At 36.8% G+C, this 26,576-nt stretch overlaps 1 non-coding gene across 1 annotated transcript; it reads right to left on the bottom strand.

The window, feature by feature from the left end:
- Window positions 1-10,702: 10,702 nt before the first annotated feature.
- On the bottom strand, window positions 10,703-10,809 carry LOC121211688 (small nucleolar RNA R71). Its single transcript, XR_005906907.1, has one exon. It is a non-coding gene; the product is annotated as a small nucleolar RNA R71 (small nucleolar RNA).
- Between the last annotated feature and the right edge of the window lie 15,767 nt (window positions 10,810-26,576).

Genomic DNA, 26,576 nt, shown 5'->3' with positions numbered 1-26,576 from the left:
TGGATATCCTTGGCAATGATTGGCCATTGGAATGGTTAATCACAATCATATTTTGTGCTATATATGTTAAAGGGTTAGTGAAATCATGGAAACTATGTAATAGGTAAAGCCTACCCTAAAGGCAGATGCTGACAGCAGCAGTGGTATGAATTTTAAAAATCACTAAAATTAGTAGGATTGAAGTTGAATAGTGAATAAATTATGTAATCAAACCTTGATGAATCTATTTCATATGGAAGAAACGAAACGGTCATATGAGTCGGATTCTAAGAGATATTTAAGTTTTCGTTGAATGGGGCCAGAGCGATTTCTGGATCCCCTGACCTGACTTTTAAAATTCATTACAAATTAACCAGAGATAATTAGAAGTCATGCCATATATGTATAGATTCCTTTTTGAGTCTAGTTTCAATAGAAACCAACGGCATAAGTATTGAAGCCCTGTACAAGGAGATATCTAAGTCGTAATGCATGAAGGTCAGAGTAGTCGAACCCTGAATCAGGGTAGACTTTAACTAATACACTGTACTAATTGGATTGACCAAAAATTCTAGAAAAAATTTTTTAGATGGATGTATGAGTCTAGTTTCAGGAAACTTTTACGAAACTGGTTTTTGAGTGTTGAAACTCAAGATATGATTTTTAAGGCGACAGTGACGCAGTTAACCAGCTAGTCTGGAAATTTTTAAATGGACTGTGAAAATAAGTGAATTTAGTCTGTGAACCCCTCGTGTCCGACTCCGGCAACGGTCTCGGGTACGGGGTGTTACAATGTTAGTCCGAGAGTCAACTAAACCGTAGCTCTATTACCACTAAATGTAACTCCCCTTACCAGTATTCGACACTGGAACAAGGTCGAGGTATCACTGGACTTAAACACAAACTAACGTACAAAACTGAGACATAAATTTCCCCCCAAATTTAAAACTTTTCATTTACAAACATATCATCCCTAAAACAAGCCTACGAGGGCCAAAACTTGTATTAAAAGTGGTTCAGGACTAAATTGAGAACCTCAAAAACTTTTAAAACACTTTAAAAAATTTTCATCAAAATAGGGTCACACGCCCGTGTGGCTTGGGACATGCCCGTGTGGGTTGGCCGTGTGGTCACACATGCCCGTGTCCCTAACCCGTGTAACTCTCTGTTTATGACATCATGCACCAAAAGGAGTCACATGGCCAAGTCACACGCCTGTGTGCTAAGCCTTCTGGTGAATTTATTTTTCAAAATTTTTCATAAAATAGGTGTAGACTTCACACGTCCTGGACACATGCCCATTCACTAGGTCGTGTCTTTCACATTGTTGAGACAAACGGCTGTGTCTCTGCCCGTGTGGCCAAAATAAGGCTATTTACAAGCCATTTTCCCACCCTTACTTGCACCAACTTGCACAACATCAAGCAACACCAAATCCAATCATATACATACAACCAAATTAGCCATAAACAAGATATCAATACATCAATTACACATACTAATATCTATCATGCATAAAAATTACATACTTTCTTTTCCATTCATGCCAATTTTATCTTCATGATAAGCTTCATCACATAAATATACCAATGACCAATAAAGTTAATATTGCCAACTTCCAATGGCCATATACAAAATGAATCATTAACCATTACAATGCCAACACATTTGGCTAAACCAATATGACACATAACAAAATGACCAAGTCCCTATACATACTATACTCAAAATATTGAAACCAAGTATACCCAAAGCAATCGTTTGATAGTGTGAATCGAGCTCTAATGACCCTCGATCCCCGAGCTAGCTTGGCAACACTATAAGGAATGGAAAGGAAAGGGGAGTAAGCTTTAAAGCTTAGTAAGTTTGCATGTAAATGGTAAGCAACATTAATCATACATTAATCATATAATTATTCAACATAAGTCAATATAGATATCATCATATATCTTAGGCATAATTCACTCATTAGCATTCTTACCAAGAGTTCATCACAGACCAAAGTTCATACTCATGAGTTATACGTACATACCTATACCAACTCGTAACATAGTCACATACTTTGTCATCTTTGACATACTCTTTAGATTACCCGTTGAACACTTGGAATACTATCAGATACACGAAAAGTCTTGCAAGTAAGTTCCACATATGTAGCGATACTACCTCATATCTTATAATACGTAGGGCTCGCACATGAGCTAATCACGGGACTGCTCACACAAGTTGTCAGTCAAGATGTAGCTAAATGGGCTGCTCACACAAATTTTCAGCTATCCGTAACACATACCGGACTACCCAGCCACCGGTAAGACGTACATGACCAGCACTCCGATTCACATAGATCACATAAGACATGGTTTCCTAGTGACAATGTCACTTGCATCCTAAACTATTCCTAAGGTTCAACCGGTATTTTCTCATCATTCAAACTTTGTTGAATATTTCCATAGAAACAATCGTACAATTTATACAATATTAAGCATTAAATACATAATATAACATTGTATTATTTACACACAAACTTACCTTGGTACAAAATAATAGCAAATGGACCTAATCATCAATAACCTTGTTCATTCGCTGATCAAGTTCTGAACTTTTTTTTTCTTGACCTATAATAGAAATTTTAATTTATTCAATGTTGTCCCAAAAATCACATTATGGCAAAATTATAGTTTTACCCCTAACTTTTCACTTTTTTACAAATTAGTCTTTAAGTTAGTAAAATGAAATGTATTCTTTGTTACGCAAGCCTAGCCAAACTTAAATCATGCTCATAATAGCCCATGTTTTTCATCAAATAACATTTATACTACCCATTTTTACATCTTTTACAAATAAGTCCTTTTTATGCATTTTCACAAAAAAAATCACTCAGTAAAAGTTGTTTGTTACACCTTAAACATACAATATCTTCCATCAACATCAAAATACATGCATGTCACACATGGGTAAATTTTTAAACATGAAACGTACTTCAAAATAATGGTAGAAATAGATAGATCGGATGATAACGGCTTTAAAAAAGTAAAGAGCATTAAAAACGAGGCTAGGATGCACTTACAATCAAGCTTGAAAATTGAAGAAACCCTAGCTATGGTCTCCTTAGGAAATTTTGGCTATGGTGAAGAAGATGGACACCAATTTTGACTTTATTTTCCCTTTTTATTCTTTTATTTACCAAATGACCAAAATGCCCTTAATGCATAACTTTAAAATTTTACCTATTCATGTCCATTTTTGTCCACTAACTTATCTAATGGTCTAATTACCAACTAAGGACCTCTAATTTAAAATCTCATAGCAATTGGACACCTAACAAGTAGAACTCAACTTTTGTACTTTTTACGATTTAGTCCTTTTGACTAAATTGAGTGACCATAAAAATATAATAAAAATGGATTTTTTCTACGTCAAATTTGTAGTCTTGAAACCACTGGTCTGACTAGCCCCAAAATTGGGTTATTTCAAAGAGTTCGTGATTTTTAGTTACGCATCATTAAATGGTCTTGGTTTTTTATTAATGCAAGAGGGTAAAGTGATAGCTTATGCCTTGAGATAGTTAAAACCATACGAAAAGAATTATCTGACGCACGACTTGGAATTAACTGCTATTGTGTTTACTTTAAAAATTTGGAGACACAATTTATTTGGTGAGAAATGCCATATCATCACTGATCACAAGAGTTTAAAGTACTTGATGACTCAAAAGAACTTGAATCTATGACAACGAAGATGGCTTTAGCTATTAAAAGATTATGAGTTGGGAATCGATTATCATCCGAGAAAGGCGAATGTAGTCGCTGATGCTTTAAGTGGGAAATCCTTGTTTGCTTTGAAAGTAATGAAAATGTGACTAACTTTATTTGATGATGGTTTGATTCTAGCTGAGTTAAAAGCTAGACCAGTATTTCTTCAGCAAATTTGTGAAACTCAGAAATGTGATGAAGAACTTCAAGCTAAGAGAGTTTAGTACGAATCGATTAGTGATTCAGACTATTAGATTGGGATCGATGATTGTTTGATGTTATGAGGTAGAATTTGTGTACCGAGAGACATTAAACTTATTCAAAAAATCCTTCGCGAAACACACAGTGGTTATCTGTCTATTCATCCAGGAAGTACGAAGATGTACAATGATTTGAAGAAATTGTATTAGTGGTCGGGTATGAAACGAGATATTTTTGAATTCATATCGAGATGTTTAATTTTTCAACAAGTAAAGGTTGAACATCAAGTACCCTCAGGTTTACTTTAGCCTGTGATGATTCTCGAGTGGAAATGAGACAAAATTACGATGGATTCCGTAACTAGTTTACGTCTGACTCCAAGGAAGAAAGATGCTATTTGGGTCATTGTTGATAGATTGACGAAATCGGCTCATTTTATTCTAGTACGTACCAACTACTCACTTGATAAGCTAGCTGAATTGTACATTGCTGACATTGCTAGCTTGCATGGGGTGCCTATTTCTATTATTTCGGATAGAGATCTGAGGTTTACGTTTTGATTTTGGAAAAAGTTGCAAGAGGCTTTGGGCACAAAGTTGAACTTTAGTATCGTATTTCATCAGCAAACGATGGCCAATCTGAAAGAATGATCCAGGTTCTCGAAAACATGCTTCACTATTGTGTTTAAAAGTTTGAAGGTAGCTGGGAAAAATATCTACCATTAGTCGAATTTGCTTATGAAAACAGTTTTTAGTTAAGTATAAATATGGCACCGTATGAAGCATTATATTATCGTAAGTGTCGAACTCAATTGTACTGGGCCAAGCTTAGTGAGAAACAAATTCATGGGGGTGATTTGGTTAGAGAAGCCAAAGAGAAAGTAAAAGTAATTCGTGATTATTTAAAAGCAGCTTCAGATCGACAGAAATTGTACGTAGATTTGAAACAAAAGGATATTGAATTTTAGGTTGGTGATAAAGTGTTCTTGAAAGTATCTCCGTGGAAGAAAATCCTTAGATTTAGTCGCAAGGGCCAACTGAGCCCGCGTTTTATTAGTTCGTTTGAGGTTATTGAAAGAATAGGATCGGTGGCATATCAATTAGCTTTACCAACAGAGTTAGAAAGGATCCACAATGTGTTTCATACGTCAATGTTGTGCCATTATCAATCAGATCCTTCGCACATAATTCCACTGACGGAGGTCGAGATTCTGCCGATATGACTTATGGTGAAGAGCCGATCAAGATTTTAGCTCAGGAAGTCAAACAGTTGAGAAATAAAAGCATAGCCCTAGTGAAAGTCTTGTGGCAAAGACATCGGGTAGAAAAGGCTACATGGGAACCCGACGAAACTATGAGAAAATAGTACCCAAACCCCTTTTTTGGTAAGATTTTTGGGGATAAAAATCCCTAAGGACGGAGAGTTATAACAACCCATTTTTGGGTCAAATCAGAACAGTGGTCTTGGGACCACAAATCTGGAGTAGAAATATTTATTTTATTATTTCTTTAAGGTTTACAACACGAAAAATTAATTATGTGAAATTTTCGTTTAGAAATTTTATCGATTGAGTGCTCAATTTGTCTAGAAGGACTAAATTGCATTAGGTACAAAACTTGAATTTTATAAGTTAAAGGTGTCTAATTGTTATGAAATTCTAAATTAGAGGTCCTTAAATGGTAATTAGACTATTACACTACAAAATGGACAAAAATGGACATGGTTAGATAAAATTCCAAAGTTTTGCATTAAGGGCATTTTGGTAAACTAGTAATTAAATGATTTAATAAGCTAAAAATAAGTCAAAATTTTTATTCATCTTCATCTTCCTATGCTGAAATTTCAAGGGAGTCCATAGGTAGGGTTTTGGCCACTTTCAAGCTCAATTGTAGGTCCGTTCTTGCCCCATTTTTCATGATTTTTATGTTTTTGAATTTGTCTCAACCTAATCCAGCTATTCTAAGGAGTAATTTGAAAGAAAATCAAAGTCTAAAAATTTACCTATGTTGAATAAGCTTGTATTTTGATGTTTAATGTTAGAAAATGCATGTTTATTGTTAGTTAAACAACATCTACAAAGTAATTTTTTATGAAAATGTCAAAAAGGGACCTAATTGTAAAAGGTTGTAAAATGTGTGGTAAAATGTGAATAAATGGAAAATCTGGGCTGTCATGAGCATGAAAAAGGTTTGGCTAGGCTCGGGTAGTAAAGAAATTCGATGAAAATCATTTTACGAGCCTATAGACTAAAATGTAAAATGTCAAAAGTTTAGGGGCAAAAATGTAATGTTTGACATGATGTGGTTTTGGGCTGAATTGAATAATGTGATGATTAAATAAGTTAAATATGATATTATGGATCAAGAAAAATGAAGTTCGAGTTTAGACTAGGGAAAGGCCAAGGTTGTGGGCTAAATCAAACTAATAGCTATTTTGTAACTGAGGTAAGTTCGTATGTTAAATAAGCTTTACTTTAAATGTATTTTATTTGCTTTAATTTATGCATGAATTGTGAAATTGACCTTACAGTCATGTTTGACGACGTCTAAGTATTAGATTAATATTAGATTAGGATACAAGTGACATGTCACTAGGGTTTTATGTTATGTGCTTCCGGGTGCTGGTCCTATACGTCCTACAGGTGGCTAAGTATACTGGCATATGTTGTGGTTACTTGACAGCTTGTGTGAGTAGGCCCATGGATAGCTCGAGAGCAAGCATATATGTGATATGAGATAAAAGTAGCAATAGCTACATATGTGGCACCTTGTGTACAAGGCTTCCCGTGTACCCGATATTATTATTCCACGTGGTTCATTGGGTATGACAGTGATGAGACTAAGTAGGAAATGACTACGAGATGGTACAGGTATGTACTCAAAGCTTATGATTATTACGTGCATGATTAATGTATGGTAGAGTTTTCTTATTTCTTACATACGAGCTTACGAAGCTATATAGCTTACTCCGGTTATTTTTCCATGTTTTATAGTGTCACCAAGCTAGCTTAGGTTGGAGATTTTCTGAGATCGCCTCACACTATCACATTGTTATTTTGGGTATCGATGATTTTAAACATTTTGAGATTATGGCATGTATAGGGACTTGGTCATTTTGTTATTTGTGTCATTATGAATTCGACCAAATGTATTGGCTTGTAATTGTCAAAGGCTTGATGTGGTACTTGATCATGTAACTTGGGTCATTTTGGTTGAATTGGTTGTAAGCTTATATGTTATATATATGCATGTATGTGCCAATGCCTTGTTGGTGATATGGTTTTTCAATGCTTGATAAATGGTTGAATGGGGCTCTTTGGTTTTGTTGTGGAATGGTTAAGTTGGTATTTTGATATGTTAGAAGACTCAAACAAAACTTTTCTTGAAGAAGGTATTGGTGTTGATACTTGTGGTTGTGAGATTGGTATGATTTGGGTTAGTGGAATATGATGTTGTAAGTATGTTAAGTGTTGTCAATGAAATGATATGCTCTAGCCATGATTGTGGATATTTTGGTTGCCTAACTATGCCATGAATTGTGCCATTGAATTGGTGTAAGTGTAGGTGTAAATGAGGGTGGAAAATGGCTTGGGAAATAGCCTTTATTTTGTCCACACAGGTAGACACACGGCCTACCCCATGGACATGTATTCCGGCCGTGTGTCCCCTGCACCTTAATTTTGAGAAACAGAATGCTCAGAATTGAGCACATGGGTAGAGACATGGGCGCGTGTCTCAACCGTGTGAGGGACACGGCCTCAGGCACCAGGGTGTGTCCCGAGCGTGTGAAGTCTACATCTATTTTATGAAAATTAGATTTACCACACGGCCTAACACATGGGCGTGTGCTTGGCCGTGTGATCTCAAATTTTTCATGCATTGCAAAATAGAGAGCTACACGTGTTAGGGTGGAAACACAAAAATATACACACTTTTTCATGCATTTTTTAACTTAAATTCTTGCAGTTTTGATAAAATTCTTATTGAAAAATAATTAATTTTTATAAAATAATTAAAATTGCACTTAAATTATGAACACGTTGAATTTTAATTAATTTTATAATTAATTTTAATTAATTTTGATCCCTTTTTCGACAGGTTTACACAAAGGGCAAAAAAAAAGACTTAGCAGGCACTGCTAAAAGTTCAAAACTAAGAAGCAATTTGAAGTATCAAGGCAAATTAATTTTCAGCCTAAGTTGTTCCAGTTATGTGTATTAATTCATGATATAATTAGTTTTAATTTATATCCAATTTAATTTGGATTAAATAAATTATTATTAATTAATTATGAAAAAATGGTCCAATTGAGCCGAACTGAGTGAACCGAACTGACCAAGAAGTGGATAGCCCAAAACCGTCCATATGCTGACCCAAATTAGCTTATTGGCTGATTATTTAGCTTGCAAAGAGGCCCTTGAACACTTGTTCAAGTTGCAAACAAAGCCCTCCACAATTGGTGGCTTTATAGATTTGCCCCAAGCCTAAATTAGCAAAGTTGAAACTATCTACCTCGCGACATGTGTGGCCGGCCAAGGGAGGTCTCTCTAGCTGATAATTTTAGCTATTTTTAGCAGGCCTCTTCAACTATAAAAACCCCCTTAGGCTGGTTATTTGAAACACATCTCAAGCATTCACATATTTTCTCTCTTCTCTCCACTTTCTCTTTTCTTTTCCTTTCCAAAATCCCTTGCTCTCTTGTCGATTTCTCCTCATGGAAAGGGGCATTCATCAACCATTTGGAGCAGCAATTAAGTGTTCATAGCAGCCTTGGTTGATGAGGACAACAGAGAAGGAAGAACGGAGCAAACTAATCAAGCCACAGAAAAACACCGAATTTGATTCTTGTTCCCTATCTTTTTAATTTTTGTTGTTGTTATGATGAATATATCTATGGATATTTATGTTGTTGGAATCGTTAATTTAATCAATTTATCTTGAATTTAATTTGTGTTAGGTTGATCGCATTTCGTCTGCTAAAATTGTTAAAATTGTGTTTACGTTGTTATAGGCCTCAGTAAGATGCTTGATTAAATAAAATCATGACTAAGTTATTCTTGCATTACAATTGTGAGGTAGCTAATGAATTAATTATTTAAACGAACTGAAATTGTAATTAATGGACACAATACTTAATTAGTGCATGTTTAATCTTCTAAGGTAGATGAGGGTTAAATTAGCAATGGTATCTAACGATACATTTTCCTTGCATAACTTGCAAGATTATTGTGATTAAACTATTTGAAGGTAGGAATACCTTGTTACCTCACGTAGTCTTTTATGTGCTTATTAGATTTAATTAATCGTTTGAATTGACATAGGGATATGCACAAGAGATTATTTCTATTTAATAAGTATGTATGTGCAATAACATATTTTTCTATTAAGATTTGTTTGATCGGTTGAATTGACATAGGGATATAATCAAGAGATGAATGGATTTTGGTAGGTGACTATGTTCATAAGTTAGCAAGTTACCGAGTTGCCGTGAATTTATTTGTAACAACATAAGCATGAATTTAATAATTTTAAGTTAAGAAATGTAATTAATCTAACACAATTATGTCATCTTGATAAAAATCGTATTTTGAAATCGTGCATTTGAGATTTATTTATTTAGTTTACTTAGTTTAAAATCTTAGTTTTTAATCACCCTCTTCAAACAAAATATTTTTCTTCACCAAAGTGTTTTAAATAGCATTCATAAATAATTCTTTTCACAGTCCCTGTAGGTACGATAACTTGACATTTACTTGTCTCTTTATTACTTGTCGCGATTGTGTACACTTGCACATTTTTGTCGTTCCAAGTTCTTGTCGCCATTGCCTGGGACCATTTTAAAAAGTCATTATTTGTGAATTTGTATGTTTTGCATTTTGGTTTATTTTTCTGTTCAATTTTAACTTAATTAATCTTTCTGTGATTATTTTAGGTTTTTATGAGTATTGACCAAATTATCGATTTACTCTCTGTAGACCCTGAGATCGAAAGAACTTTCGACAGCGAAGAAGACAAGCGAATCAGAGAAGTACTGATGAGATGAACCTTGAAAATTTAAATCAAGGAAACCAAGCAAACATTGCTCAAAATCCTATCCTTATTGCTGTCGCCATTGCCTGGGACCATTTTAAAAAGTCATTATTTGTGAATTTGTATGTTTTGCATTTTGGTTTATTTTTCTGTTCAATTTTAACTTAATTAATCTTTCTGTGATTATTTTAGGTTTTTATGAGTATTGACCAAATTATCGATTTACTCTCTGTAGACCCTGAGATCGAAAGAACTTTCGACCGCGAAGAAGACAAGCGAATCAGAGAAGTACTGATGAGATGAACCTTGAAAATTTAAATCAAGGAAACCAAGCAAACATTGCTCAAAATCCTATCCTTATTGCTGATGATAGGGATAGAGCTTTAAGACAGTATGTCGTGCCAGTGATTCATGATCTTAATCCAGGTATTAGGAGACCCAAAATTGAGGCACAACAATTCGTGCTGAAGCTACTGATGTTGCAAATGCTTTAGACTATGGGTTAATTCAGTGGCATGCCTACCGAAGATCCTCATCTCCACTTAAGACTATTTATAGAGGTGAGTGACTCTTTCAAGTTAGCCAAAGTACCCGAGGACGCATTACAATTGAAGTTGTTCCCGTATTCACTAAGGGACAGAGCTCGAGCCTCATTGAACTCATTGCCACAAAATTCAATTTCCACATGGCAAGAGTTAGTAGAAAGATTTCTCATAGTATTTCCCGCTTAGCAAGAATGCTAAGTTGAGGAATAAGATCACTGCCTTCCAACAAATGGATGATGAGTCCTTGTATGAGGCATAAGAAATGTACAAAGAATTATTACGGAAGTGCCCTCATCATGAAATTCCACATTGCATCTAACTTGAGACGTTTTATAATGGTCTCAATGCCTACACGAGGATGGTAGTTCATGCTTCTTCTAATGGTGCTTTCCTTTCTAAGTCTGATAATGAGGCTTATGAAATCATTGAGAGGATTGCCAGCAACAATTATAAATGGCCAACCAATCGATCAAAATTAGGAAGACGAGTCGCTGGAATACATGAAGTAGACGCTCTCACTTCACTCACATCTCAGGTATCCTTAATATCCTCAATGCTTAAAAAATTTACCACTAATGGGTTTAATAGTTTTGTAGCACAGCTACCGAATCAATTTGAAAATGTAGCCTGTGTCTATTGTGGGGAAGGACATTTGTTCAAAGAATGTCTATCGAACCCAGAATCCTTTTATTACATGGGTAACTAGAACCAAAACCAAGGAAGGCAAGGACTAGAATCTAATACCTACAACCCATCGCGGCGAAACAAACCTAATTTCTCCTAGAGTAACCTAGGGGCTGGACCCAGTAACACATATGCCCAACCTAGACCAACCCAGTGACCTATTTTTACCCAACAAGTTTAGAAACAACATCAAGTTTAGCCATCCAATGGCTTAGAAAACATGTTGAAGGCGTACATGGCCAAGAATGATGCTTTAATCCAAAGCCAAACAGCTACATTGAAAAACCTGGAAAACCAAATGCGCCAGCTTGCAACTGAACTCAGAAACCAACCATAAGGTACTTTACCTAATGATACGGAGAATTTGAGGAATCCAGGGAAGAAGCATTGTAAAGCATTGACATTGAGGAGCAGAAAGACATTAGAGCCCAACACCGTTGAAGTTCAAAAGGAGCCAGCCAATGCTCAAGACTTAGAGGAAGTTCAACCGAGTGTTGAAATTCCAATTTCACCAAAACCAAAATCTATAAAATCCAACAAAGTAACTTTAGAACCAGTTAATTCTGATCAACTAACAACTTTGTTAGATGCAGAATTGCCACAGAAGATGAATCAACCAGTTCCAGTAAAGAAGCCTCCACCACCTTACCTTCAAATATTTTAGAAGCAGAAGCAGGAAATTCAATTCAAGAAGTTCTTAGACATACTCAAGCAACTTCATATCAACATCCTGTTGGTTGAAGCACTTGAACAAATGTCGAACTACATCAAATTCATGAAGGATATCTTGTCTAAAAAAATGAAGACTTGGAGAATTTGAGATGGTAGCCTTGACAAAGGAATGCAGTGCATATCTTTAAGACAAACTACCCCTAAAATTGAAGGATCCTAGATGTTTTACCATACCTTGCAATATTGGAGCAACATATTGTGGTAAGGCACTATGTGACTTGGGTGCGAGTGTCAACTTGATGCCTATGTCAATATTTAGGAAGTTAGGGATAGGTGAAGTTAGGCCGACTACGGTTACACTTCAATTAGCAGATCGGTCCTTGGTACATCCAGAAGGAAAAATTGAGGACGTATTGATACATGTAGACAAATTTATCTTTCTTGCTAACTTTGTGATTCTAGACTTCGAAGCAGACAAAGAGGTGCCAATCATCCTAGAAAAATCGTTCGTAGAAACTGGAAGGACCCTTATTGATGTCCAAAAGGGCGAGCTTACTATGCATGTTTAGGATGATCAGGTAACATTTAACGTTTTTAAGTCCATGCAATTTCCTAACACAATTTATGATTGTTCTGAGTGTTTGATTTAGAGGATTTAATCATAGAGAAGGAACTCAACTATGTTGAGGATCCATTAGAACAAATTTTGACATTAGACCATTAAAATGACGAAGAGGAGGATGAATGCTTAGCTTTGCTAGAAGCTAATCAAAGGGGATCTAATCTGCAATCTCGTTTTGAATCTTTAGAGTTAGAGAATAGGGATTATGCCCAACCAAAAGCGTCAATCGAGGAACCACCTAAACTAGAACTCAAGGTACTTCCTTCACATTTTAAAATATGTTTATTCAGGTAACGCTTCTACTTTGCCTGTGATTGTTTCAACTGAATTAACCAATGAGCAAGAAGAGAAACTCATCATTGTATTGAAACAATTCAAGAAGGCTATCAGATGGACCGTAGCCGATATTCACAGTATTGGTCTATCTGTATGCATGCATAAGATCATACTAAAAGATGGCAAGAAAGGGAATTGATGGACAACAAAGACTGAACCCCATCATGAAGGACGTAGTAAAGAAAGAAATCATCAAGTGGCTAGATGCTGGCATAATTTACCCCATATCAAACAGTTCATGGGTAAGTCCGGTCCAGCGCGTACTGAAGAAAGGAGGTATTGTGGTCATTGAAAATGAGAATAACGAGTTGATATCGACTAGGATGGTTACGGGATGGAGAATTTGCATCGACTACCGGAAGCTGAACAATGCGACAAGGAGAGATCACTTTCCTTTGCCATTTTTGGATCAGATGCTGGATATACTCGCGGGGTGAGACTATTACTATTTTCTTGATGGATACTCGGGGTATAATCACAATTACAGTAGCACCAGAAGATCAACACAAGGCAACATTCACCTGTCCGTACGGTACATTTGCATTTAGGCGAATGCCATTTGGTTTATGCAATGCACCTGCTACATTTCAAATATGTGTGATGTCTATTTTTACTAACATGGTTGAGAAATATTTGGAGTTTTTATGGATGATTTTTTAGAATGTGGAGATACATATGATGATTACCTTGCCAATTTAGCCAAGGTACTAAGGCAATGTGAAGAAATAATTGTAACAGGCTGGTTTAGACCCTAGTCCGAATAGTGGTTTTGGTAACACAAATTCGAGTCAAAAAAATATTTTAATAATATTTTCGTGTTTATAATATGTGAATTAGCATGTGTCAAAGTTTCGTATGAAAATTTTATCATTTGTGTGCTTAATTTGATAAAAGGGCCTGATCGCGTAAAATGTAAAAGTGACCTTCTAATTGTGAAAGTGCCTATTTGCTATATCTTTTTAAATGAAAGGTCCTTATGTTGATATTGGACCATTGGAAGTATGAGTGGACATTAATGGCCTTAATTAATATGAGTTATGTGTTTAATTATAAAGGGTAAATAAGTAAATAATGAAATAAATCTATTATAATTAAAATAAAGTATGAAATTAGGCCATTTTATATTGTGTTTGCCTAAAATCAAAGGAAATAGAAAAGATAAAAGCTTGCTAGGGTTCGGCTAAGATTTTGCTTGATTGAGGTATGTATGTCGATCAGTTTTTGATAATTTCTACGTTTTTGTGATCGTTATTTAGTAATTTATCAAGCCCATGTCTCAATTTTTGATTTTGTTGAAGATTTTGAGTTATGCCATTGATGAAACTATGAGTTTTTGTGAAGTTTGATGATATTATATGAAAGCTTGATTTTGGGTTAATATATTTTGTCTTTGAATTTTTGATAAATTTGAGTAATTTGGGACTAAATTGTAAAAACAAGATTTTAGGGACTAAAATGTAAAATAAATGAAATATATGGGCTTATATGAACATCATGTATATTCGGCTAAGAAAGTGTTTGTAGAAATTTTGAGTATTTTGTGATTTTAAAAATTAGGGACGAAATTATCAAAGTGTGAAAATGTGAGGGCTAATCTGTAAAATTCCCTAAATTTGTGTTTGTGGATGAGTTTGAATGATTTTGTGAATAAAAGAGTTAAATTTGAATTTATATGGATCAAGAAGAAAAGAAAAAGGAATTAGATCAGAGGAAGTCGAAAATCATCGAGTAGTCGATTCTGTTCGCTCGAAACCGTACGAGGTAAGTCAATATACAAATAAATGTGTTTTGAATTGAATTATTATTGCTTATATGCTTTTGAACAATGATGAATCCTCTAAGGCTTTACATTGTCCTAGATTTTCTAATATGTTTTTAGAGATAGCATTGAATAATCTATCGATAGATATCTAACTTAGCCTGTCAGCTCCACTAGGATCATTGCAGTGCTTGAGTGCATTAGTATGGTATCAGTCGATTACCGGTTTAGCCTAACCTTTCCTTTTTTGCCAATGCCGGGGAGATTGGACAAATATAACTATTATACATCTCCCCGATGTGTGTTCTTATGTAAGACCACGTCTAGGATGTTGGTATCGACTTATTATTTACATGTAAGACCATGTCTGGGACATCTGCATCATATTTGATTTCGTGTAAAACCCTGTCTAGGATAGTGGCATCGATATTTGATGGCATGTAAGATCACGTCTGGGATGTCGGCATTGTATGAGCTTTTTGAGCTATCTGAGTATCCTTATTGATTTCAAACGGTTCAATGGGCATTCTGAGAAAGGAATGAATATATGAAATGTGTATCCAAATCAGGTACGTTTGAAATGTGTACTACGTTCAAAAATAAAAGCTAAGTACATGTACAAGTGATGGTATTTAATATAAGTATGAGTGAATATGTTATATGTGCAAATGAATTGGGAATATATGAGGTGTATATGAACTATGTGGTTTATGATAGCATTTGGCTATAGATAGATGTAATTTAATGATGCTTATATGATTAAAATGACAAGTTTATTTGTATATGGCTTACTAAGCTTTTGAAAACTTACTTTGTGTGTGTTTTCAACTATTTTATAGATATAGAAGCTATTGGGAGCTCGGGGATCGTAGAGGATTATCACTACACTATCAACTCTATTTTGGTACCTTTTGAAAGTGTAAATATTGAAGTATGGCATGTATAGGCTAGAAGTACTTGTATATGTTTTGTAATGTGTATATCTAGCCATGTGATTTGGATTGAATTTGATTGTGTATAAGAATGAATCATGATTATAACTTTATGATGCAAATATGCTAATATGATGTGTTCATGGATGGCCAAAGTGAATTGGCCAATTGTAAGTTTTGGTATGTGTTTAATTGAGAAATTTGGTAAGTTCATGATATGAGATTGAATGAGGTATATTAAGATTAGGAAACATGTGTTTTTGGTTTATGATTTGGCATGTTCAGTTTGAATAATAAGCATGAATTTAGTTGATGAATATATGATATGAATGATGAATGTTTTGTGATTGAATTTGGTCGGAAATATGATGTATTTGATGCTTGATTGGTACTTGTAGGGAGGACCCTAAATAGGTGTCAAATAGGCCTTGTAAATGGCCTATTATTGACCACACGGGCAAGGACATGGGCATGTGTCTTAGCCGTGTTGCTCAATGGCCATTTTGAAACAAGCCTGGGCAGACTACGTGGTCGCACACACGGGCGTGTGCTAGGCTGTGTGGCCAAGTCAGTTTCGAACACGGGCTCGACGCATAGGCATGTGACTGGCTGTGTGACTCAAGTCAGTAGCCTCCCTAATTTTCACTTGGCCTGGCACACGGGCATGTCTTGTGGCCGTGTAGATAAGTCAGTATGTATGCCCTGTTTTGCCACGACCTAGACACACAGGCATGTCAATGTCGTGTGAGGCACAAAGCCTACTCACATGGGCATGTGACCTGTATAAATTTCAAAAAAATGTTTACTTTTTGAAAAATTTCGTATGTGCTCGATTTAGTCCTGACCTATTTCTAAAGCATGTTTAAGGTCTCGTAAACCTATGTTAGGGACTTTGTACTGATGTATGATTTATGATGCTATGATTTCTGTTAAATGTTTCGATTTGTCCGGTAACGCATTTAACCCTAGTCCGGCACGGATACGGGTTAGGGGTGTTACAACAAACCTCGTACTCAATTGGGAAAAGTGTCATTTCATGGTACAAGAAGGTATTGTTCTAGGGCATTGGATAACGAGACATGGAATTGAGGTAGATAAAGCAAAGGTAGATGTTATTGAGAAACTCCCGCCTCCAACATCTGTAAAAGGTGTTAGGAGCTTTTTGGGCCATACCGGTTTCTATTGAAGATTCATCAAAGACTTCTCCAAAGTTGCTAAACCCTTATGAAAATTATTGGAGAAGGACGCAACATTCAAATTTGATGAAGAGTGCTTAAGAGCTTTTAAATATTTGAAGAGTCGACTAGTTTTGGCACCCATAATCGTCACACCAGACTGGGATTTTCCATTTGAATTAATGTGTGACGCAAGCGACTTCGTGATAGGAGCTGTTATGGGCTAGTGAAGGAATAAAGTTTTTCATCCCATCTACTATGCTAGTCGGACTCTGATAGGAGCTTAATTGAATTACATGGTAACAGAAAAAGAGTTACTTGCTATTGTGTTTGCTTTTGACAAGTTTCAATCTTATCCTGTAGGTACCAATGTGATTGTTTATACGGATCACTCAACGATTAAGTATTTTCTTGCCAAGAAAGACACTAAGTCGAGACTGATCTGATGGGTACTTCTATTCAAGAGTTCTATTTAGAAATTCAAGATCGAAAGGGAGTAGAAAACCAAGTAGCAGACCACTTGTCCAGATTGGAGCCGCAAGAAAGGAATTCTCCACTTATACCAATTCAAGAGACATTTCCAGATGAACACATACTGAAGGTAAATCATGTCCATAATACCCCTTGGTTTGCTAATATTGCTAACTATTTATATTGTGGTTTGATGCCGATTGATAAGACATATCATCAAAAGAAAAAGTTTCTTCACAATGTGAAGTACTATTTCTGGGAAGAACCATATTTGTTAAAAAAGTATGCAGATCAAATGCTCAGGAGATGCGTGGCAGAAGATGAAGTACATAAGATTTCATACCACTATCACTTAGCTCTAAGTGGGGGACACTTTGGACAAACACGTATTGCGGCCAAAGTATTGCAAGCCGGATTCTTTTGGCCAAAACTATTTAAAGATGCATATGCTTACGTAAAAAGTTGTGATCGATGTCAAAGGGTTGAAAATGTCACCAACAGAAATGAGATGCCTCGAACAAACATCATTGAGGTAGAATTGTTTGATGTTTTGGGTAATAACTTTCTCGGTCCTTTCCCTCCATATTTTGGTCACAAGTACATCTTGGTAGCTGTAGACTACGTGTCTAAGTGGATTGAGGCTGAAGCATATCCAACAAATGATGCTAAGGTTGTGATGAAGTTTTTGCAGAAGCATGTGTTCATAAGTTTTTGAACCCCACGAGCCATCATTAGGGATGAAGGGTCCCATTTTGTGAACAAGTGGTTGAAATGGTTACTTAACAAATATGGAGTGAAGCACAAGGTTGCCACAGCTTATCATCTGCATATGAATGGGCAAGCTAAACTGGAAAACAAAGAGATCAAAGGCATACTTGAGAAGATAGTTTGCCCAAATCGACGAGATTGGTCCAAAAGACTAGATGATGCTTTATGGGCTTATAGGATAGCATACAAGACACCTTTAAGGATGTCATCCTATAGGTTGATCTTTGGGAAAGCCTATCATCTGCCTTTGGAGTTAGAGTACAAAGCTTACTGGGCTCTCCAACGACTCAACTTGGATCTCGAAATTGCTAAAGAGAAGCAGATGCTTCAACTTAACGAGTTGGAAGAATTTTGAATGTCTTTGTAACACCCCAAACCCGACCTGGAAGTTTGGCTCGAATCTAGCGTGTCACATTGAAGTGTTTTTCGAAACCCATGTTTCCATTAAAAACCCTTCTTGATAATTAAAAACTTATACCCTTTTTAAACCTTGTTAGAAAACCTCAGCTGAATAACATTCTTAACAACTTTGTAAAAACCTTGGCAGTTGCGGAAGCTTAATTTAAAAACAATTGCGGATACGTGATGTTTTGAACAATAGTAGTTACATTGGAAAACTGTGTTCTAATACTAGCAATTATAAGAACAATAAATAAAATTCCAAATTTGAAATCCAGAAAATTACAACGGCTTTACCACAACCCACATAAAAACATTTAAAAGTAATAATCAAAACTGTAACATAAACAGTGTTTGTGGCTTCCTCCGAGCCCCTCGCAGCTCTGATCCATCTAAGGCCGAAAATTACCTGAAAGGTTAATAAACGGAGTGAGTTTACGAAAACTCAGTGTGAAATCCCCTACTATATAAAAGGAACAGTCAGTCATATAAAAGAATTAAAAGTCTGGCCCTAGCCCTACTTACAGTTTCAATATCAATTGGGCCTTAGCCCATTATAATAAACAGTACCAGATGGGCTTTAGCCCATTACAGAATAAGAAACATTATCAGAACAAGAATCAAAATGAGTATTAGAATCAGAGTCACAATTAGAATTAGAATCAGAATTAGGTGACAAAATTAGAATCAGAATCAGGTAACAGAACCAGAATCAAAATCAGAATCAGAATTAGGTGACAGAATCAGAATTAGTGTCAAGTAACAGAATCAAAATCAGAATGTGAATGCAATCCCAACCCAATCCAGCTGCATACACCCCCGTACCAACCTTACACCAGGTGGGGAGATAACTCGACCCACCCATCCGCTACACACCATAGAATTTACAGCATGGCTGCCAGAACAGATATTGTGACATAGTCACAAGATACAGATATTGTGGCAAAGGCACTAGAATAGAAATTTGTGGCATAGCCACCAAAATCAGATAATGTGGCAAAGCCAATTAACAGAATACGTGGCACAAAGCCATCAATAACTGTAATAACTTCGACACATAGCCAACAGTGACAGTAATATAATTAGCACACAGCCTTCGGTAAATATGATCGACACAGAGTCGTCAACAAATATGTTAGACACATAGCCTTAGGTAAATACGTTTGGCACGATGCCATAGTCAAGATGGCACAAAGCCATATTTAGGTTGGCACAGAGCCATCGATAACGGGTCTATAATCGGCACGAAGCCAACAATATCGATACAAAGCCCACAGTAACGGCACACAGCCTTGAGTAACATGATCGGCACTCAGTCGTCAATCGGTCCGCAGTCATCTCGGGCAACCCGTGTGACCTTAACAGATCAAATCTTCCTCCATACGAAATCCCAACCCATGCAACATGTCATGTATGCAGAATGCCATGCTTATATTTGAATCAAACAATTACAGTCAAATCATTCATATCACCAACATATATTCACAATCAAATCCGTCAACCACACAATCCAAGTCAGTTACCTGCCCACAACGGTAAAATAGTCAATTAACAACCTAGGGGAAAAATGGTAATTTTACCCCACAAGGGTATCTCGGTAATTCTACCCTACAGGGGTATTTCAGTATTTCTACTGTACAAGGGTATTTCAGTAATTCTATCCTACAGGGGTATTTCAGTAATTCTACCCTACAGGGGTATTTCGATATTTCTACCCTACAAGGGTATTTCGGTATTTCTATCCTATAGGGGTATTTCAATAATTCTACCCTACAGGGGTATTTCGGTATTTCTACCCTACAAGGGTATTTCGGTATTACTACCTTACAAGGGTATTTCGATAATTGTACCCTATAGGGGTATTTCAATAATTCTACCCTACAGGGGTATTTCGGTAATTCTACCCTACATGGGTATTTCAATAATTCTACCATACAATGGTATTTCGATAATTCTACCCTACAAGGGTATTTCAGTAATTCTACCCTACAGGGGTATTTCAGTAATTCTACCCTAGAGGGGATTTCGTTAATTCTACCTTACAGGGGTATTTTAGTAATTCTACGTTATAAGGGTATTTCGATAATTCTACCCTACAGGGGTATTTCGATAATTCTACCCTACAATGGTATTTCAGTAATTCTACCCTACAAGGGTATTTCGGTAATTTTATAAACCGAAGGGTATTTTAGTAATTTTACAATCAACGGTATTTCGGTAATTTTACAAATCGAGGATATTGGGGTAATTTTATAAACCGGGGGTACTTTGGTAATTTTACAAGTCGAGGGTATTTTAGTAATTTTACAAATCGAGGGTATTTCAGTATTTTACAAACTGAGGGTATTTCGATAATTTTACAAATCGAGGGTATTTTATTAATTTTATAATCGACGATATTTCGGTAATTTTATAAACCGGGGGTACTTTGGTAATTTTACAACTGGGGGTATCTTAGTAATTTGGTAAGCTAGAGTATTCTAAACAGGGATAACAATACGAATGGGCCTAAAGCCCTTCTCGGCCCAAATGGGCCCACATGCTCGTGTTACCCTTTTAGCCCAAATCTAGCCACTGATATGAGATTCACCTAGCCTAGTCCAATATTTACTACACAATCAAACAACTTATCCAATTGGGCCCGTAGGCCCATTGGGCCCACATGGGCCCTTTCGGCCCATCGCGGCCCGAAGTAGCCATCCTACAGCTAGAGTAGTGAGAAATACACACCTGATAGGAGACTGGAGTTAATCCGCGCTCTGAGCACTCTTAGCTGACGCCCAACCCAAACGAGCACGCCATAAAGCGAAAGGGATCAGGCACGAAGGGTACCCTGACTCTCCTCATGGTTCTCTCTATTTAAAGCCAGCTTCGCATCCACTCTTATGTTAGCTTCCCGATGTGGGATCCCTCCATCATCAGAGTTTAAATTCAACACCAACTCTTGCCGCCTCCTGTTAGCAAAATAAATGCTCTTGATTGCCATGAGTTTCGAACCCTGGGCTTCCTTGCCAACTCTATGACGCCACCTTTCTGCCTCTTATGTGGCGCTACTTTGCCACTAGACCACAAGGCTTTTTGTGGCACAATTTCTCCAACAATATTCTTAAGGCCTACCTACTACACCCAGAGTTTGATTCACCTTAAACAAAAATTTTTGCTAGAGTCCAGGTTTGAACTCAGGACTTCTCCAACACTTCTCAGCACACATAACCACTAAAACAAGCCTTCATTAACGAAATTTACATGCACAACAAAATATTATAAGCTGTCTTCAACCGCTTCCACGCTCAGGCCCAAAAGTTCTGGCCCAAATTCAGGGTGTTACAACTCTACCTCCCTTAAAGAAATTTTCTCCCCGAAATTTCCATCTAACAGGGTAGTCGAGTAACATCTACCCCACTACGCTACCGTTGCGCACTCTGATCCTACTATCACTATCAAACTTCAATTAGAACTTGAAACATCTCATACATACAACACTTATTCACTGAAGCAGACACATATTTATCACACATATATACAATTTCTATATCCAAACATCACATCCGCATAAAATAAATACCAAATTTAAATTCAGACTAATATCTAAAGAATCTGCAGTATTTCAATTTCTAAACAGACAAAAGTATTCAGAAGACTTACGGATTCGGCGCCGAAGCTCGGTGTGCCATACTTTTTAGGAGAAATACTTCAAACAGACCACGTGGTTGAAAATAATTTTCTGAAATTCAACCTTTGAAAACCGAATCCACAGCCTAGTTGTTGCAACTAGGCTCTGATACCACTAAATGTAGCACCCCAAACCCGGCTTGGAAGATTGGCTCAAATCTAGCGTATCACATTGAAGTGTTTTTCGGAACCCATGTTTCCATTAAAAACCCTTCTTAATAATTAAAAACGTATACCTTTTTTAAACCTTGTTAGAAAACCTCAGCTGAATATCATTCTTAACAACTTTGTAAAAACCTTGGCAGTTGCGGAAGCTTAATTTAAAAACAATTACGGATACGTGATGTTTTGAACAATAGTAGTTGCTTTGGAAAACCGTGTTCTAATACTAGAAATTATAAGAACAATAAATAAAATTCCAAATTTGAAATCCAAAAATTTCAACGGCTTTACTACAACCCACATAAAAACATTTAAAAGTAATAATCAAAACTATAACATAAACAGTATGTTTAGCTTCCTTCTAGCCCTCGCAGCTCCGATCCGTCTAAGGTCGAAAATTACCTAAAAGGTTAATAAACGGAGTGAGTTTACGAAAACTCAGTGTGAAATCCCCTACTATATAAAAGGAACAGTCAGTCATATAAAAGAATTAAAAGTCTGGCCCGAACCCTACTTACAGTTTCAGTATCAATTGGGCCTTAGCCCATTATAAGAGACAGTACCAGATGGCTTTAGCCTATTACAGAATAAGAAACTTACCAGAACTAGAATCAAAATGAGAATTAGAATCAGAGTCACAATTAGAATCAGAATCAGAACTAGGTGACAGAATTACAATCAGAATTAGGTAACATTGACCAGAATCAAAATCAGAATCAAAATTAGGTGACAGAATCAGAATCAGTATCAGGTAAAAGAATCAAAATCAGAATGTGAATGCAATCCCAACCCAATCCAGCCGTATACACCCCCGTACCAACCTTACACAATGTGGGGAGACAACTCGACCCACCCATCCGCTACACACCACAGAATTTACAGCATGGCTGCCATAACAGATATTGTGACAGAGTCACTAGATATAGATATGTGGCAGAGCCACCAGAACAGATATTTGTGGCATAGCCACCAGAATTAGATAATGTGGCAAAGCCACTTAACAGAATACGTGGCACAAAGCCATCAATAACTGTAATAACTTCGGTGCATAGCCATCAGTGACGGTAATATAATTGGCACGCAGCCTTCGATAAATATGATTGACACAGAGTCATCAACAAATATGTTAGGCACATAGCCTCAGGTAAATACGTTTGGCACGAAGCCATAATCAAGATGGCACAAAGCCATATTTAGGTTGGCACAGAGCCATCTATAAGGGGTCTATAATCGGCACGAAGCCCACAATATCGATACGAAGCCCACAATAACTATAGACAGCCTTCGGTACATGACCGGCACTCAGCCGTCGATTGGTCCACAGTCATCTCGGGTGACCCCTGCGACCTTAACAGATCAAATCTTCCTCCGTACGAAATCCCAACCCATGCAACATGTCATGAATGCAGAATGTCATGCCCATATTTGGATCAAACAATTACAGTCAAGTCATTCATATCACCAACATATATTCACAATCAAATCCGTCAACCACACAATCCAAGTTAGTCACTTGCCCACAGGGCAAAACAGTCATTTAACACCCTAAGGGCAAAATGGTAATTTTACCCTACAAGGGTATCTCAACAATTCTACCCTATAGGGGTATTTCGGTATTTCTACCCTACAAGGGTATTTCAGTAATTCTATCCTATAAGGGTATTTCAGAAAATCTACCCTACAGGGGTATTTCGATAGTTCTACCCTACAAGGGTATTTCGGTATTTCTATCCTACAGGAGTATTTCAATAATTCTACCCTACAGGGGTATTTCGGTATTTCTACCCTACAAGGGTATTTCAGTATTACTACCCTACAAGGGTATTTCGATAATTCTACCCTATAGGGGTATTTCAGTAATTCTACCCCTCAGGGGTATTTCGATAATTCTACCCTACAGGGGTATTTCAATAATTCTACCATACAAGGGTATTTCGATAATTCTACCATACAAGGGTATTTCAATAATTCTACCCTACAAGGTATTTCAGTAATTCTACCTACAAGGTACAGTAATTTTACCCTAGAGGGGTATTTCGGTAATTCTACCTTACAGTGGTATTTCAGTAATTCTACATTACAGGGGTATTTCAGTAATTCTACCCTACAGGGGTATTTTGGTAATTCTACCCTACAATGGTATTTAGTAATTCTACCCTACAAGGGTATTTCGGTAACTTTATAAATCGAGGGTATTTAAGCAATTTTACAAATCAACGGTATTTTGATAATTTTACAAATCGAGGATATTTGGGTAATTTTATAAACTGGGGGTACTTTTGTAATTATACAAATCGAGGGTATTCTAGTAATTTTAGAAATCAAGGGTATTTCAGTAATTTTGCAAACTGAGCGTATTTCGGTAATTTTACAAATTGAGGGTATTTAGTAATTTTACAATCGACGGTATTTCGATAATTTTATAAATCGGGGGTACTTTGGTAATTTTACAAGTGGGGGTATTTCAGTAATTGGGTAAACTAAAGTATTCTAAACAGGGATAACAATACGAATAGGCCTATAGCCCTTCTCGGCCCAAATGGGCCCACACGCTCTGTAACACCCCAAACCCGGCCCAGACGTTACGGCCGAATTTAGTATGTCACATGGAGATGTTTCAAAAAAACATGTGTTTATCTAAATTCTTTGTTTAGAGTATAGCAAAAATCAGTTCTTGTTTTAAGTTAAAGTGAATGGAAGCTGTGCACCAGGTAGGAAGCCAGAAAAGAGGAGGTGAGTCTTAGAGGACAGCTTAAGTACCAAGCTCTTCCCGGATCCAATCCTAGACATGCACACATCCATTGCCACACTTTAAGCAGGTTACGTGTCTACGAACATTAAAACAAGTTTAAGTTTGCTTAAAATATTTATTTTCTTGGAAAAACATTTACTTTGCGGAAACTTTGCGTGTCATCGTGATCTTTTAAAAACAAGTAGTTTTTATAAAACGAACCCTAGTGCTAACCAGTTTAATAATCCCCAAAATAAAATTAATTAAAAAGAGCGGCCTTATTACAACTTTAAGCATAATAAAAATAATCCAAATTAAATGCTAAACTTATTAAATCCGGCAATCAATCTTCATGGCCACTCTGAATCCCACCCAACTCCAAGTCCACCAACTAGGGCTCACCTGCAGGGATGGAAGAGGAAGGGGTGAGTTTGGGAAACTCAGTGCATACAGAAACCCATCCAAAGCCCAAATCAGCTCGAGCCCATTGGGCCTAAGCCCTATTCAGATAATAGTACACAGTGGACTGAAGCCCTTTTCAGAATACAGTAGCAAGGCCTTAGCCCCTTTTTACATAACAGTGTGGCCCATAGGCCCAGTTCAGTAACATAGGTAACAATAGTAGTAATGCATGCAAACCCATCTGGGGAGACTACTCAACCCACCAACCGCTACACTGCACCCGTACCAGCCCTACACTCCATGTGGGGAATATCTCAACCCACCTAGCCCTACACTCCATAGTTGTAGCAACGCTGCTCAAATGTCAGTAAGTTGAGGCAAAGCCTCCAGTACGTGGATGAACTACTTTCAATACTTCCTCCATCAATACCCCAATCCCATGCAACAGATATTAATAAAAGCATATCATGTAAAATACAGTATTAATCAATCATGTAGTTTAGCCAATTTAAACCCTAGGGGTATATCGGTAATTTTGCTCTTTAGGGGTAATTTTCGTAACTTAGCAACTACACAAGCTACTTCAGTTATTTTCATGTCGCATTTTTCACCACAATAAAGGCTAATTTGCCCATCTCTTACCCATATTGGTCCGTAAGCCCATTGGGCCTAGTTTTGGCCCATCGAGGCCCTCTTTTTCCGAAGTACATTAAGACGTCACACAAACTTACTTACCACCTTGCGGTGCTAGATCTAACAATTACTCTATGTCTTGAGAGCATTCGCATACTCACAAGCCCATGAAATGCCGAATTTTGGCATTTCGGCTTTTGCCAAATTGAACTAAGAAAGGGTGTTCGTACACACCTGATTCGCGACGACTGCTACTGAGATCTCTTCCGATGTCCTACAATTGATTAGCATAGTTCTTATTTACAAACCATAATCACTAAACCCCAAAACTTACTCATCCAAGACCGAGCCATGTCCCTAAAAACCTTTAAAACCTTACCTTTCTGCAAAAACCGATAGCTAGCTCCGAATCTGATTGCCCCAAGGAACCACGCCTTCTCCAACGCTTAAGTAAACACTAATCATTGACAGAAAACATTGGTTAAAGACCTTAGAGAGCCAAAGGCCCAAATGACAGCCTCCCTATAGTTTAGGGACTTCGGCTTTTCCTAACTTGTAAAAATAGGACCAGATCTGAGATAATAAGCACTTCCCCTTGTTCTTTCTCGATTTCCACTCAATCCAGTGCAGATTTATCCCTAAAACAACGGTA

Source organism: Gossypium hirsutum, chromosome A12, assembly GCF_007990345.1.
Source record: "Gossypium hirsutum isolate 1008001.06 chromosome A12, Gossypium_hirsutum_v2.1, whole genome shotgun sequence".
Lineage (NCBI taxonomy): Eukaryota > Viridiplantae > Streptophyta > Magnoliopsida > Malvales > Malvaceae > Gossypium > Gossypium hirsutum.
This window is presented reverse-complemented; position numbering and strand designations above follow the sequence as displayed.